Source organism: Erythrolamprus reginae, chromosome 2 (genome assembly GCF_031021105.1).
Source record: "Erythrolamprus reginae isolate rEryReg1 chromosome 2, rEryReg1.hap1, whole genome shotgun sequence".
In the NCBI taxonomy this organism is placed as follows: domain Eukaryota; kingdom Metazoa; phylum Chordata; class Lepidosauria; order Squamata; family Dipsadidae; genus Erythrolamprus; species Erythrolamprus reginae.
In genome coordinates this window covers 267,044,576-267,060,874 of record NC_091951.1, presented here as the reverse complement: position 1 = coordinate 267,060,874, position 16,299 = coordinate 267,044,576, and the positions used below count along the sequence as shown (strand labels likewise).

Genomic DNA, 16,299 nt, shown 5'->3' with positions numbered 1-16,299 from the left:
TGCATTTTAGCTTTATATTGATATATATTAATTGCTGTAAAATCACCGTGTGTCAAAATTAATTACTATACTATGATCCATAACATTTGAAAAAAATATTATGAAAAATGTATAATATTCCTACAGAACTGTAATTGTAACAATATAATTGTTGTTATTTAACGGAAGGCCGTTAAAACCTGGCGTTGCCGTCAGGCTTGGGGCCGAGGATATTTTGCTGACTAATATAATGCAATGTAATGCCAATTACAAATTTATAGCTGTTTGCAGAAGAAGAAATCTGGAAAGAAGCATCTTATAAGAACAATAACAAGAAGAGGTTTCACTGGGCCTAACTGATGACAATGGTCAGTTTCCAAAGACTAGCTGGACTATATAAAAGTCCATTGATAGAAATGTTGATACAGCTCCATGTTTCACTTATAAAATCACATAGATTCAAAAGATTTGAAATTGCAAATAATATGATTTTTCTTTATTGGAAGAAAATGGTTCAAGCTTAACTAAAACATGCACTCAATTGTCTTTAATATATTATTCACCTAAAATGCATTTCTAATACTATATAAAATTACCCTTTGGTAATAAAAAGCCTTTGGATATTTGGGACTCAAGTTCATCTTGGACCAGCCCATGTTTGCCATGAAAACAATGAAGCCCAAGCTCTATTCAAGTACTCCTTGAGTTACAACCCTTCATTTCACTACCATTCACAACCATTTAGTGACCATTCAAAGTGACAATGGCATTGAAAAAGGTGACTTATGACTGTGTTTACACTCTGACTGTTGCAGCATCCCCATGGTCACATGATAAAAATTTGGATGCTTGGCAACTGGCATGTATTTATGACAGTTGCAGTGTCCCAAGATCATATGATAGCCTTTGGTGACCATTTGGCAATGAGCATGCCTGAGCTACTTAACAAGCATGAATGCAATGATTCATTTAACTGGGGCAAGAAAGATAACAAAATGGAGCAAAACTCATTTAACACCTGTCTTGCATAACAATAGAAATTTTGAGCTCAATTGTGATTGTAAGTGAAGGACTACCAGTATTATCCCTTATCCAGGGCATAGAAATTAAAATCCTCTAGCAAAAGAAAGCTAAGGGACTCCAACACCACTTGTGCTATTACATTCAGGAATTTGTGAAGGGCTACCACACCCACAGGAGTCCCAACCTAAGGCTTTATGCTTAACTTAGTTCATTGGCTATTGGTAGCTTTATGATATTACATAATTTACTAAAAGTTGGACTGTTTTCCCAGATCTTGGGATTGGATGGTTTTTAGAGACCATTCTCATTTATCTTAGGATTGCAATAATAAAATAAAATAAACAAATGTTAACCTATAAACATTCACAGCTGGTCAGTTGCAAGATGAAAAATCCATAAAGATTAATTGCCATTCCTTTTTCTCAGCTGTGTTTCAGGATCTGAAATTTGGTAGGATAAATCTTAGACAGATCAACATTCCTCTTCCTTCAACTAGATCAGCAAGCTCATCCACTACCCAATAAATGTATAGATGGGGCCTGGTGTGCACTTGGCATTAATCAGAATCAGCTAGAGATCAGTCAAGGTAATCCTCATGCCATGGAATTGGGATACTTAAGGACCGCCTCTCACCAATGCTCTCCACCCTACCTATATGGACCCTTACAATTAAAGAAAGCCATCTTGTGACACTCGAGAACTCTGTCATTTCTAAAATGGTACGTGCCCACTGAGCACTTTGTCAACTGAGATTTTTTTTCCCTTCCTTACAAAGCACCAAAGATGTAATTGTTTGACTAATCATAACCGTTGGGACATTAGTGGGTGGCCATATAAGTCTAAGTAAATTAAATACAATAATCTGATCTCTCGGATCTTGGAAAGCCAAAAGTCTGAACTATTATTGGTCTAGTATATATTATTGATCTGTTATTTTTTATGCTCTTCATCAAATACTATGCAGATCTGACTAAATAATATCAAATATAACAACAGTTTCTTCAAATGAGGAGTGTGGATGACCAGTGTCGGCTGAGAAATTAATTGGATTCCCCCAACTTACTTCATACATTTACTTCAGTTCTCAGCAATGTATTAGATTTGTTGGCATAAACATCTCTTCAAATTCTGTATTCCTTCATTCATTATCTAACATTTGATTCACATCTAGACTTCAAGTGATTATTGATGTCAGCCCTTGTTTGAGAATCCATCTCTTCTATCTAGAAAACTAAATTAGGGAATAGGGATTCATACAATAGGAAGCTTGATTTTGCTGCCAATATGTCTTTCTATATGTTACGTTTTTAATTCACTGTTTCATAACGTAATTCTAATCTAATCCAAACTCTATAGATACCAACTTTTATTATTTCAAAATAAAATTAAAGTTGGATTAACATGTTCTTATATGAAGGGCTTATGTTTCTCCAGTGGAACCTGCATTTATTTTAGTGCTACTTTTTAACTTAGTAAAAGTCAAATTACAGATTTGTGAAAAAAGCATTTCAGTACATTAAAACAAAACTTGGTTTTTATGATGCCACTTTCAGTTTAAGAGACAGACTCTTAATTCCACTTTACTCACGCAGTATATATTCTTGGGTCCCGGTGAAGTCTAATCAACACTGTAAACAAAGCTCTGTGATATAGCTTCACATTTCAGAAACTTCCCTACCTTGAGTTGAGGCTGATCGATTCTTCTAAAGCTGGTGCCAACATTCTGTCAATTAGTTAATTTGATTGTCAAGGCCAGGAAGACAGATGCCTTTTTTATCTCCACCTGGAAAATATATAGATATAGATATATATTATCAGTTTGTTATGGCCTCTGATACATAATAGGTTGCTCACTCTGTTATCTTTGCCTGTCATATTAAGGAATGCAATGAATTCTTTTTTTCGAAAAACTGGTAAATATAATATTCACCTGTATGAATTATTTTTCAATGGCTATGAACAATCTAGATATCTACAGAAATTAATTGTTTATCTTTTTAATTTAATTTTATTTTTAACAGTAATAAAAATAGCTACCTTAGATATTGATCAAAGCTTGGTGAATTGGAAAGACATTAATTAAATGGCACTTACTAAAATGTATAAGGTTTAATTATATTTTAATTAAAGAATCCTAGAAATAAGTACAATTTCTAAAGTGAGAAAAAACATTAAATAATGTGTCCACTGCTGGATAATTTATGATAAATTACAAAATAGTTTGCTATAGAATGGCATTTCAAAGAATAATTTCCATTAGTGCTGCATTGCATGCTGGAACTGAAATAATTATTTTAATATCTGATCATTCTAGCCAGAACTGTAGTATAAAGATACATTGTGGGCATTTTAGGCAGATTTCCTTGTCATTAAGATTTATTAGTATATACTTTTGCAAACTCATAAACTATTGGACAATATTTGTTTAAAGTTTGCTAACTTTGCTGCATAGCAATAGTTTAACTATGTTTATTAAAAAAAAACAGTTGCTCAAACTTTTTGAAGTATCTGCTCTGTAAGAAACCTGCAGGATGCAATATATTTGGCAGCTTATTTCATTTTTATTTTTATTTTTGGAATTTGTATCATTCTCAAGTTGCTCACTGATTTAAGTCAGAATTGTCCCTTTTGTTTATCAACACTTGCTATAAGCACACATAGTTTTGTGATGCTTCCAAATTGATTTCCTGCTGATTTATTTTTTATTTATTTATTTATTTATTTAGTCAAGTACGTTTTGGTAATATAGAACAATAAAAAAATGTTTATATACATGATACTAGTAAGAGAGAAACATTAGGATAGGGCAGTGTTTCCCAACCTTTTTTGAGCCGCGGCACATTATTCACATTTTCAAAATCCTGGGGAACATTGAGGGGGGGACAAAAAAAGTTTGGACAAAAAAAATCTCTCTTTCTCCCTTTCGCTCTATTTCTCTCTCCCTCCCTCTTTCTCTCCCTCCCTCTTTCTCTCTCTCTCCATCCCTTTCTTTCTCCCTTCCTTCCTCTCTCTTTTGCTCTTTCTCTCTCCCTCCTTCCCCCCTCTTGCTGTCTTTCTTTCTTTCTTTCCTTTCTTTCTCTCTCTCATTCTGTCTCTCTTGCTATCTCTTTCTTTCTCTCTTCCTTCCTTCCTTCCTCTCTCTTTGGCTCTCTTTCTCTCTCCCTCCTTCCCCCCTCTTGCTGTCTCTTTCTTTCTTTCTTTCTTTCTTTCTCTTTCTGTCTCTCTCTCATTCTGTCTCTCTTGCTCTCTCTTTCTTTCTCTCTTCCTTCCTTCCTCTCTCTTTGGCTCTCTTTCTCTCTCCCTCCTTCCCCCCTCTTGCTGTCTCTTTCTTTCTCTTTCTCTCTCTCTCTCATTCTGTCTCTCTTGCTATCTCTTTCTCTCTCTTCCTTTCTTTCTCTCTCTTGTTCTCTCTCTTCCTTCTCTGCGGAGGCCGGCAAAGCTTTTCCGGGTAGGCTGGCTGGGGGATAGGGTGCGCGCGCGCACGCACCCCCGACGTTCCAAAGAACCTTCTCCGACCTCCGCTGTGAGAAGGTTTTCTCCGAGCGCTCGCCGGAGGAGCTGGAGAAAGGGGCAGATCAAGCGGGAGGGCGGGCGTCAGCGGCGAGAAGCCAGGGGTGCGAGGGGAACGGAGGCACTCGGGGATGGGGGCAGCCGTGGCGCCGGCCTCCGCACTTTCATCGCTCCCCACCCCAAACTCCAACGCCCAGCTCCTTGCGTGGCACTGGAAAAGGGTGCTGCATTGCCGGCTTCTACCTGGTGCTGCCAGGGAATCTCCAGTTGGGCAGGGCTCTCCTTAAGCTCTCCTTTTTCCCTAGGAGCTTGGCGGCACACCTGGCTGTGAAACGCTGGGAGAGGGAACGGAAGGCACGCTGGTGCACTGATGTAGCAAAGGATAGAATACTTAAGCTTCTGAATAAGAACTAATTTACATAACTTGTATATTGTATGCAATTCTGTCACAGACTCTTTTCAGACAACTTTAATTAGGAAGACAAAGTGAAAATATTTTGAGTTGGAAATAATCCTTCAGTTTATAGAATCAACTTTTATAATTCTGAGTTGTTGGGTTTTTTGATGGTGACTAATTGGCATTCAGAGCGTGTAAAATGATTGAAGAAATCACAAGAGATAACAAGGTCAAGCAAGCAAAATGGTCAGTGATATATTTATAGACATTGAACCACAGTCACCAAACATTGATTAAAAGGCCCTATGGATTTGACAAGGCTGTGACCTTCCAAATAGTATTTAACTATATGTGACAATGATAGGGTTACACTGAATTCTGGAATAGTGTTTGTCTTGAAGACCAAACAAGATGTGAAAACCCTTCTAATGACTACTAATATTCCAAGATATTCCCAGTTAGAAAATCACTGATTTTAAACAAAGTAGAGACTATGTTACAAATGCACTAATAATTGTTATAATGACTAAAGATAAAGATCCAAGATATAGCCGGGAAAGATCTAGGTAATAGTATTTTGTTTTTGTTTTTTATTGTATTTTTTGTTGGTTGGTTGATTCTTTCACCCAGTTGTTTAGACTAGATTTGACATTTTTATCTACTTAAGACCTGGGATTGGCAGATCTTGTTCTTTGATAGTGTTAAAGGTATCATCTAGAGATGTAATATCATATCATCTTTCTTGTTTAGCTTCTGTGTAAGAACGACCACTGGGCCATTACACCATCTGCTGATAAATCCTGAGAGTAAAATACAAGATGGAAATTTTTATCTTGCTATTAGAACTTCGCAAATAGGACATTTTTAAAGTAGAAAAAATTATAAAGGAAAAAAACCCAAATATTTGTAAGTGATCCATCCATTATCCAACCCACGTTGATTCCAAAAGGATTGTGCTTCAGTTTCCATTCCCTGTAATCCATCCAATTTTCTTCATGACTGATATAAAACAAACGGGAGGAAACAGTTGCAATTGGCACCAGCAGTTAGTGTCAGATTAGAATAGCTACAACTCTAACAGCCCATGTAAACATCTACCAAGAATGCACCCTGCCTACAAAGATGTTAGCATCTTAAGTGCATTGGGCTCAAAATATTCACTTGGCATGCCTCTACTCATTTCAAGAGAGCAATATAACTTGTGGAAATGAAAATTTAATGAGGGAAACAGCCATAAGACAATGCACAAACCTTCTAGGGCTGGCTCTGAATAATTGTCAGTAACATGGTATTATGCCTATCTAAATAAAATAAAATCAGCGGACAGAAACATTCTATTTATTCTAGGTGTGAAAAGAAGAGCTTTAAAATGAAGAATGGAAACGTTGATAGTTTATTGGAGCTGCTGTGAGAAACATATATGAACTTATTTTATGCATCAATGCATGAGTCATAAAATGCTTAAGTTTAAAAAGGTGCATAGAGAAATCACGTTCTAGAAAATATGTACATTTTAGAGATATTTCACAATATTTTTTACATTGAATTATTAAAAGTAAAAAATGAAAACAAACTGCTTATATGACATTGAACATTGCCCCCATTTAATAATAAAGATTAGTAGCAATGTACGTAAAAATGTTTCCCTTCAGTTCATTTGCATTTAATCTATTTAGCAAATCTTATAAAATGACATTTTAAATATCCTCTTCTGGAGAGAAAAACAAAAACAAAAAGAGAGAGTGGAAATGAACCAAAAAGATAAACATTCTCTGATGATCTTCATTTCTCATAATATTAAAGCTAAAGCTTTAATAGACAAGTCATTCTTTAAGTTGAAGAAGCCACTCCGCAGTCTGCATTGGTTGCTGATCAGTTTCCGATCACAATTCAAAGTGTTGGTTATGACCTATACAGCCCTTCATGGCACCGGACCAGATTATCTCAGGGACCGCCTTCTGCTACACGAATCCCAGCGACCAGTTAGGTCCCACAGAGTGGATCTTCTTTGGGTCCCGTCAACTAAACAATGTTGCTTGGTGGAACTCAGGGGAAGAGCCTTCTTTGTGGCGGCCCCGATCCTCTGGAACCAACTCCCCCCAGAGATTAGAATTGCCCCCACCCTCCTTGCCTTTCGTAAGCTACTTAAAACCCACCTCTGCCGTCAGGCATGGGGGAATTGAGATCCTCTTCCCCCTAGGCCTTTACAATTCTATGCATGGTAGGTATGTATGTATGTCTGGTTTTTATATTAATGGGATTTTAATCATTTTTAGTATTAGATTACTATTGTACACTGTTTTATTGTTGCTGTTAGCTGCTCCGAGTCTCCGAAGGGGGGGCGGCATACAAATCCAATAAATAAATAAATAAATAAAATAAATATTTGAATATCCTAGAAATTAGATATTCAACTTGATGTGCCCTGTGCTGTGGAAGCTTTACTTGCTTCTATAATATAAATCAGTTCAAATCTTTATTTTATTGCCCTAGAGTTTTCAAGTTACTAGTTCTTGAATGACTTTATATAACCTGTTCCTTCATATTTAGAGATAAGCCCATATAGGACCTCCTGACGTGCGTCATGTTTTGCTAATTGCAGACTGCCTGCAGTTTTGCCAGCAATTCTCCTCACTGCCAACGACCAGCAGTTTGGCAGTTCGAGTGTAACTGGTTCAAGATTAACTCGGCTTTCTATCCTTCCAAAGTTGGTAAAATTGAGGACACAGATTGTTGGAGGTAATATGCTGACTCTTTAATTTTGTGATTTTGAATATGAAATCCCAATATATTAAACTATTTGTAGGGCTGCCAGCCTAGTAATTATTTGAAAAGTCTTTAAAAACATTGTTTTGCTCTCAGGCCTGCAGATAGGAGTTACTACCATTTTTAAGTCTGTTACATTTGTTACTTCCGAATGTTTATAATGTTTCTTTTTTTACCCTTGCTTTTAAAATTTAGTAATTGTTCAGACAGTCTTTGTGATTTTTATCACAAAACCAAACTCAATGGCTGAATTTTTGGCCTTGTAGTCTTTGGCAACTGTCTGTCTGTCTGTCTGTCTGTCTGTCTGTCTGTCTGTCTGTCTGTCTGTCTGTCTGTCTATCTATCTATTTATAAGTTGAAGTTAACTAATATATTTATTACAGTTTATATACCAGTTGTAAGCCATAATGTCTGGGGACGTTAGTTTGCAATCTGTGTCCTGGGTTACTATGTTGTATCCAGGGATATTCATCAGCAGTTGAGTAGTTTCAGCAGTCCAATAAAAATATTCTCATTAGATGCTTATGCATCTTCAATGTTTACCTAGAGAATTACATTTTATGCATATCTAGAATTGAACAGAAGGTTGCAGAACAAAAAGAAGAGTCAGCTGAATGAACCCTTATATTTCCTGATTGATGTCAGGTCCAAAAACTAAGAAAGACACGTGGTGATTCTTCTAAGTAGATTTCTTTATTGTTCCACACTTGTAGACAAAATCTTGCCAAACTGAAGTACTCTACTCTTGACATCAAATATATACTCTGAGAACTATTAGGGTGAGGCTGTCTTCAGTTGGGGGAAAGATCAAAAGCAACATGAGAAAATATTATTTTACTGAAAGAGTAGTAGATCCTTGGAACAAACTTCCAGCAGACGTGGTAGATAAATCCACAGTAACTGAATTTAAACATGCCTGGGATAAACATATATCCATCCTAAGATAAAATACAGAAAATAGTATAAGGGCAGACTAGATGGACCAGGAGGTCTTTTTCTGCCGTCAGACTTCTATGTTTCTATGTTTCTATGTTTCTATCTCACACAAGTTACCTAAACTAAGCTACCTCTTATTCCCTTGGAAACAGGGGTGAAGTTCAGACGGTTGTTTCCGGATCACGTGCACCAGAGTTGGGTTCCTACTGGTGCGGTCCGGTGCATCTCTCCGGTAGTTGCCTGCCAATTGTGCAATTTTGGTGTGATGACTCCGGTGCTGTCTTTGCCGGTTGGTGCATGCCGCCATAATTTTTTCCAGTTTTTGAAGATTTTTCGGCTCTCTGAGCAAACCCTACCCACCTGCACAGATGTCATGATGTCCCTTTTTTGCAACAATTTTCAGGCTCTGTATATATGCGGAAGGCTTAAACGTGCACATTTGTGAACCAGTAGGGAAGATAAGTGAATTTCACCTTGCCTGGAATGCATCCCCCCTCCCTTCCTGGGAGAGTCCAGTCTATAATATCAAAGACCTAATGAATATGTAATCATTTCATTCCAGCAAATGTTAAAAACATCCTGAAAAGATACATTTTCTTCATTTCAAAGAAAGGAATGTCTCTTGGCCTAGTGACATGTGATGCACGTTAAACACAAATAAGACCTTGAGATGAGATTATAAAACATTCACATATAAACTGCTGTCCTATATACAATTATAAGAGTTTTGCTGAACCAATAGATCTCCTGATCAGACATGTCTAGACCTGCTTTGCTATCATTTTTTTAAAAAAGTAAATAAATAATCAAGCTGTCTTGATTATTGCCTTGCACAAATCCCAAAGCAGTAGAAAAAGATACACAAAGGAAAAGCAGAATTATAAAGATATTATATTAGGAACTTATGATACTTAATTCTGAAATTATTAATCTTGGTGTGGATGGATAAAGACAATATTGTGATACTTATTTATGAAATTATTTACCTTGGTATAAGATTTCACATGCAAAAGAAAAAATGTAATTGAAATTGTTAAGAAAACACAATTTACACACTTTATTATAATATATGAACTTTTATATTCTTATCAGACCAGGATCATTGATAAAGACCAAATATATTCCTAATGGAAGGCACTTGCCAAGCATAAAGATTGTTTTTCGGAATTGAAGCGAGAGTAAAACCTAATTTAAGTTACTTGATCTGGTTTTCAGGTAAATACATATATCAACTGTAAGCCTGATTAATACCCATGAGTCCACTTTGTGACCTTCTTGCTGGTTTATTCAGTAATGAACCACATTATCCTTCTGCAATGAGGAATGTTGAGAGTGAACATTCTGTCAGAATCCAATGAAAAGAATGTAGCAATAATTTGACAGCACATTTTATTTTCAGAACAAGTGATTTGTGTGCTGCTGACTACTGCATAACCTCATCTTACAACTCTGCATTAAAAGCTCCAATACTGTCCTATTTATGCATGTCAGGAACTGTGGTACTTAACCTATAGTGAAGCCTCAAATAAATTACCCTAATTTCTGACAAGGAAATATGTAGATGCAAACGCATCTGTTAAGGAAACCGCTGTGGACTGTAGAAGAGAGCTGCCACCATAAAATGTCATTTTGCTTCATTGTGGAGTGCAAAATCTTTTATTACACTCATCACACGGGCAAAGTGCTCATAATTACTAATGGAAAGAAGAATGAAAAGAGCATCTTTTTCAAGTCCCTTAACCTGTAGCCCAGGGGCCAAGTTCCTGAACCAAAAGCCTATCACAGAGAGTGTACTGAGAACAGGGAGGAAACAAAAATACAAGGTGATACAAGGAGAAAGTAAAGAAATGTAAAGTTGTGTGTTAGGGTGTATTTTAAATACAACATTTTACCTTGCAATAAAAGAGATTTTATAGACATAATATCCCATTCAGATTTCTAATCCACTTTATCTTTTGGATTCTGTTATCCTGTTAAACAGAGATTAAAGCACCGCATTTCTGCATTATTATTTAAATGAGTTACTTCTGTGTGAATAAAGATTTACAGGGCTTCCAGGCAATACTCAAACTTGAGCTTTGGCAGAACTTATCATATATTAATATCATTACTCTATAGTGGTTTTCTGTACGTCTAGAGTGTGAATATTTCCATATCAATTACCTGTAATAAAGGTTACAGCCCCATGGATGGAATTATATTCATGGAATGAACACTCTCAATTTCTATTACCAAAATGGGGACAGTGATCTTGCCTTTTTCCCCTTTTCACCTGACATTGTTTTCCTTGCAACTGTGGATTATTGCAAGCAGAGTATCCAGCACAGATATGCAGGGGGAAAGGGCAATTTAGGTAAGTGTAAATGATAGGGGTCGGCTCAACTCCAAATCCTAACCCATAAACCTATAGAATTGTATAACAGGTGAGTTCTTTTGGTATAAAGCCCTTCATGGCACCGGGCAAGATTATCTCCGGGACCGCCTTCTGCCACACGAATCCCAGCAACCAGTTAGGTCCCACAGAGTGGGCCTTCTCTGAGTCCCGTCAACTAAACAATGTCATTTGGCGGGACCCAGGGGAAGAGCCTTCTCTGTGGCGGCCCCGGCCCTCTGGAACCAGCTCCCACCAGAGATTAGAATTGCCCCCACCCTCCTTGCCTTTCGTAAGTTCCTTAAAACCCACCTCTGTCGTCAGGCATGGGGGAACTGAGATATTCCTTCCCCCTAGGCCTTACAATTTATGCATGGTATGTTTGCATGTATGTTTGGTTTTATAATAAGGGTCTTTTAGTTGTTTTAGTATTGGATTGTTACATGTTGTTTTTATCATTGTTGTTAGCCGCCCCGAGTCTACGGAGAAGGGCGGCACACAAATCCAATTAATAATAATAATAATAATAATAATAATAATAATAATAATAATAATATCCCAGTTAAATTATTTGAAAGGGATTCAAAAATTTGTAATAAAGAAATAAAAATATTGGATCATTTGTGTTTTAACAATAAGTTTGAAAAACAATTTCTGCAATAAAATTTAACTTTATATTTTACTTACTATGTATTTATTTATTTTGTTGATAAATTTTACAAAGCCTCTGGTACAGTTTACTGAATCAACAATATCAGAGGTGGGTTCCTACCAGTGCAGTACACACTCCAGCATTGGCCTGCCAATGACACAATTTTGGCACAATGACTCTGGTGCTGTCTTGGCCAGTCTGTGCACACCACCATCTTTTTTGTGTGATTTCTTTTGTGATTTTTCAGCTCTCTGAGCATGTGCAGAAGTAAAATCATCACTTTGAGCATAAACCGGTCGGACGTCTTCGTGACGTCAAATCTCCGCCCATGGAATTCCCTATTGGGATTCCCCCACCTCCTTTCCAGCCTCCAGATCGGCTGAAAACGCTGCTGCCGATCGCAAAAACAGCGCTCTGTCGAGTGGCGGCACCCGGCTGTAACCTTCTGAAACAGCCCGGCGCTTCTCGGCGGCCTCCGGAACCTGAACCAAAACCCGAACTTCCGGGTTCGGCGTTCAGGAGAACGCCGAGAAGCCCCCTGGCTGTTTCAGAAGGTGACAGCTGGGTGGCGGCACTTCTTGGCGGCCTCCTGAACCCGAACCTGAAAACTTCGGGTTCGGGTTTGGGAGAACGCCGAGAAGCCCCCCGGCTGTTTTAAAAGGTGACAGCCAGGCGGCGGCGCCCAGCGGAGTGCCATTTTGTGATCTGCGGTGGGTTCGTAAAAAAGTTCGTAAGAAGAGGCAAAAAATTTCCGAACGCCGGGTTTGTATCACGAGGGATTAGATTAGATTAGATTAGATTAGATTTATTGGATTTATATGCCGCCCCTCTCCGCAAACTCGGGGCGGCTCACAACAACAATAAAACAGTACATAATCACAAATCCAATGCCCACCAATCTAATTACAGTTTAAAATTAATAAATTTATAAAACAATCCCAATGTATATAAAAACAGACACACAATCAATCAATCAATGGCAAAACAACATGGGCAAGGGGGAGATGTTTAGTTCCCCCATGCCTGACGGCAGAGGTGGGTCTTAAGGAGTTTACGAAAGGCAGGGAGGGTGGGGGCAATCCTAATCTCAGGGGGGAGCTGGTTCCAGAGGGTCGGGGCCCCCACAGAGAAGGCTCTTCCCCTGGGTCCCGCCAGACGGCATTGTTTGGTCGACGGGACCCGGAGAAGGCTGACTCTGTGGGACCTAACCGGTCGCTGGGATTCGTGCGGCAGGAGGCGGTCCCGAAGATATTCTGGTCCGGTGCCATGAAGGGCTTTATAGGTCATAACCAACACTTTGAATTGTGACCGGAAACTGTTCGGCAACCAATGCAGACTGCGGAGTGTTGGAGTGATATGGGCATACTTAGAGACGCCCATAATTGCTCTCGCAGCTGCATTCTGCATGATCTGAAGTTTCCGAACACTTTTCAAAGGTAGCCCCATGTAGAGAGCGTTACAGTAGTCGAGCCTTGAGGTGATGAGGGCATGAGTGACTGTGAGCAATGACTCCCGGTCCAAATAGGGCCGCAACTGTCGCACCAGGCGAACCTGGGCAAACGCCCCCCTCGCCACAGCTGAAAGATGTTTCTCTAATGAGAGCTGTGGATCGAGGAGGACGCCCAAGTTGCGAACCCTCTCTGAGGGGGTCAATAATCCCCCCCCCAGGGTAATGGACGGACAGATAGAATTGTCCTTGGGAGGCAAAACCCACAGCCACTCCGTCTTGTCTGGGTTGAGTTTGAGTTTGTTGACACCCATCCAGGCCCCAACAGCCTCCAGGCACCGGCACATCACTTCCACTGCTTCGTTGACTGGACATGGGGTGGAGATGTACAACTGGGTATCATCAGCGTATTGATGATACCTCACCCCATGCCCTTGGATGATCTCACCCAGCGGTTTCATGTAGATATTAAATAGCAGCGGGGAGAGGATCGACCCCTGAGGCACCCCACAAAGGAGAAACCTAGAGGTCGACCTCTGACCCCCCACTAACACCGACTGCGACCGACCAGAGAGGTAGGAGGAGAACCACTGAAGGACAGTGCCTCCCACTCCCAACCCCTCCAGCCGGCGCAGAAGGATACCATGGTCGATGGTATCGAAAGCCGCTGAGAGGTCAAGGAGCACCAGGACAGAGGACAAGCCCCTGTCCCGGGCCCGCCAGAGATCATCCATCAACGCGACCAAAGCAGTTTCCGTGCTGTAGCCGGGCCTGAATCCAGACTGCTGGGGACCTAGATAATCGGCTTCTTCCAAGGACCGCTAGAGTTGGAGTGCCACCACCTTCTCAACAACCTTCCCCATGAAGGGAAGGTTGGAGACTGGACGGTAGTTATTAAGCACGGCTGGGTCCAGGGAGGGCTTCTTGAGGAGGGGGCGCACAAGCGCTTCTTTATAGAGTGATGGAAAAACTCCCCTCCCCAAGGAAGCGTTGGTAATCTCCTGGGCCCAGCTCCGTGTCACCTCCCTGCTGGCCGAAACCAACCAGGAGGGACACGGATCCAGTAAACAGGTGGCGGAACTCACAGCTCCAATGGCCTTGTCCACTTCATCAGGTGTCACCAAGTCAAACTCCTCCCAGACAGATGGATAAAGACGTTTAGCCCCAGTCACCTCGACTGACTCGTTGTCAGTCGACTCTGTTTTACAATTGGAGTCGAGGTCCGCTCGGATCCGATCGATTTTATCAGCGAAAAACGTGTTAAAATCCTCAGCACTACTCTGCAAGGGCTCCCCAACCCCCCTCTGATTAAGAAGGGAGCAATGTCTTATAAGGAGAACCAAATTAAAATGTTTTATCGTTGGCATTTGCCCCCAGCAAGAATATCCAAAATGTTTCCCAACTTCTCACCGACCTGCTGGAAGTGCAAGATCAAACCTGGAACCTACTACCACACATGGTGGACATGCCCAATTGCACAAAAATATTGGACAACAATTCAATCCCTAATTGACCAAGTCATGTCAATCAAATTACCACTCAAACCTGAGCTCTATCTTTTGGGGATATTCAGACAAAATCTTACTAAGACACAAAAATACCTTATACTACAAATTATAACTGCAGCCAGAATATCATATGCCTCTCTTTGGAAAGCCGATCAAGTACCCTCTTTCTTTACAATAATTACGAAAATTAACGAATGTGCTGAAATGTCCAAAATAGCAATGGAAGCACAAAACAAAAAAGACTCAGAATATTACGAAGCATGGGAAAGTTGGCATAAATGGGTTTCTCAGAAAAAATACAAAAAATTCTTATTGTAAAGTTCATACGTTACCATACCCAAAAGTACCTTCAACACTTAAATTAATATTAAAATAAATTAGAAAGGAAGCACCAAAAACTAATCAAATTTGCAACAAGAAAATATATCAAATCTCTTTTTATCTGTTTTCTAACTAACTTAACACGCATTACAAACATACTGACTACTTTCAGAATAATTAATCTTTATACACACCCATCATATCACCTATATACTCCCCACCTTACAATTAAACAAAAGTCGTCCATAAAAACGTCTGCATTAAATGCAGACTCTTCTCTCTCTCTCTCTTTTCTTTTTTTTATATTTTTTCTTTCTTTTCTCTTCTCCCTTTCTTTTTTTTTCTTTACTCTACCTCTTTACAACTAGAACTTTAATGTCAATATATGTATACTAAGAAATACTACATTTGAGTTGTTTCCAAATATAAATATTAAGATTAAGAAAGTAAGAGTTATTACATTTCTTCTAAAACACTCGTGTACTATAACTCACTTGTACTACAATTCTACCATAACATGTTTTGTTTTTGAACTCTCCCTCCCCCCCACCCTATCCTACCCCCAATTTTTCATTCTGTTCCCCCTTCTCCCAATCCCCTTCCCTGTTTTTAATTATTCTTGTAAATAAATAAAGTATTTTTCAAAAAAAAAAAAAAAAAAAAAAAGGGAGCGGGTCACACTAAACAGAGCGGCCGGGCGGGATTCCGCTGACGCAATCAAGGCGGAATGATACGCGCATCTTGCCGCCTTGAGCGCCACTTTGTAAGTCTTAATATGAGCTCTTACAAGTGTTCGGTCGGATTCGGACTTACTCTTCCTCCATCGCTTCTCTAGACGTCTCTTCTGGCGTTTCAACACCCGGAGCTCCTCGTTGAACCATGGAGCTCTACGGGGTCTAGTGCCACGGAGAGGTCGCAACGGCGCAATCCGGTCAAGAGCCTCCACTGCAGCCTTGTTCCAGGCCTCAGCAAGAGACTCTGCCGAACTGTGGACGAGTGTATCTGGAATAACCCCAAGCGCCGTCTGGAAACCTTCTGGATCCATCAGGCGTCTGGGGCGGAACCTCCTAATTGGTTCCGCCTCCCTGCGGGGAAGGATTGGAGCCAGGAAGTTGAGCCGCAGTAGGAAATGATCTGACCACGACACAGGCAACATTTCTAAGCCCCTTAATCTCAGATCATTACTCAGTTGCTCAGAGAGGAATATCATATCGGGTGCGTGTCCACCCTCGTGAGTCGGACCCTTAACTACTTGAGTCAGGTCCATGGCTGTCATGGTGGCCATGAACTCCTGTGCCAGTCCAGAGGAACCGCCGAGTGACGGTAGATTGAAGTCCCCCAGGACGATAAGTCCGGGGAACTCCACTGCCAACCCGGCCACCTCCTCGA

The 16,299-nt window shown here is 39.9% G+C and overlaps 1 long non-coding RNA gene across 1 annotated transcript in view; it reads right to left on the bottom strand.

Annotated features, from left to right (window-relative positions):
* Positions 1-2,768: 2,768 nt before the first annotated feature.
* LOC139158928 (uncharacterized) overlaps positions 2,769-16,299 on the bottom strand; it is a 376,821-nt gene continuing 363,290 nt past the window's right edge. Inside the window, exon 4 of the long non-coding RNA XR_011557771.1 lies at positions 2,769-2,785. This is a non-coding gene — a long non-coding RNA (uncharacterized lncRNA). The remainder of the gene's footprint in view (positions 2,786-16,299) is intronic.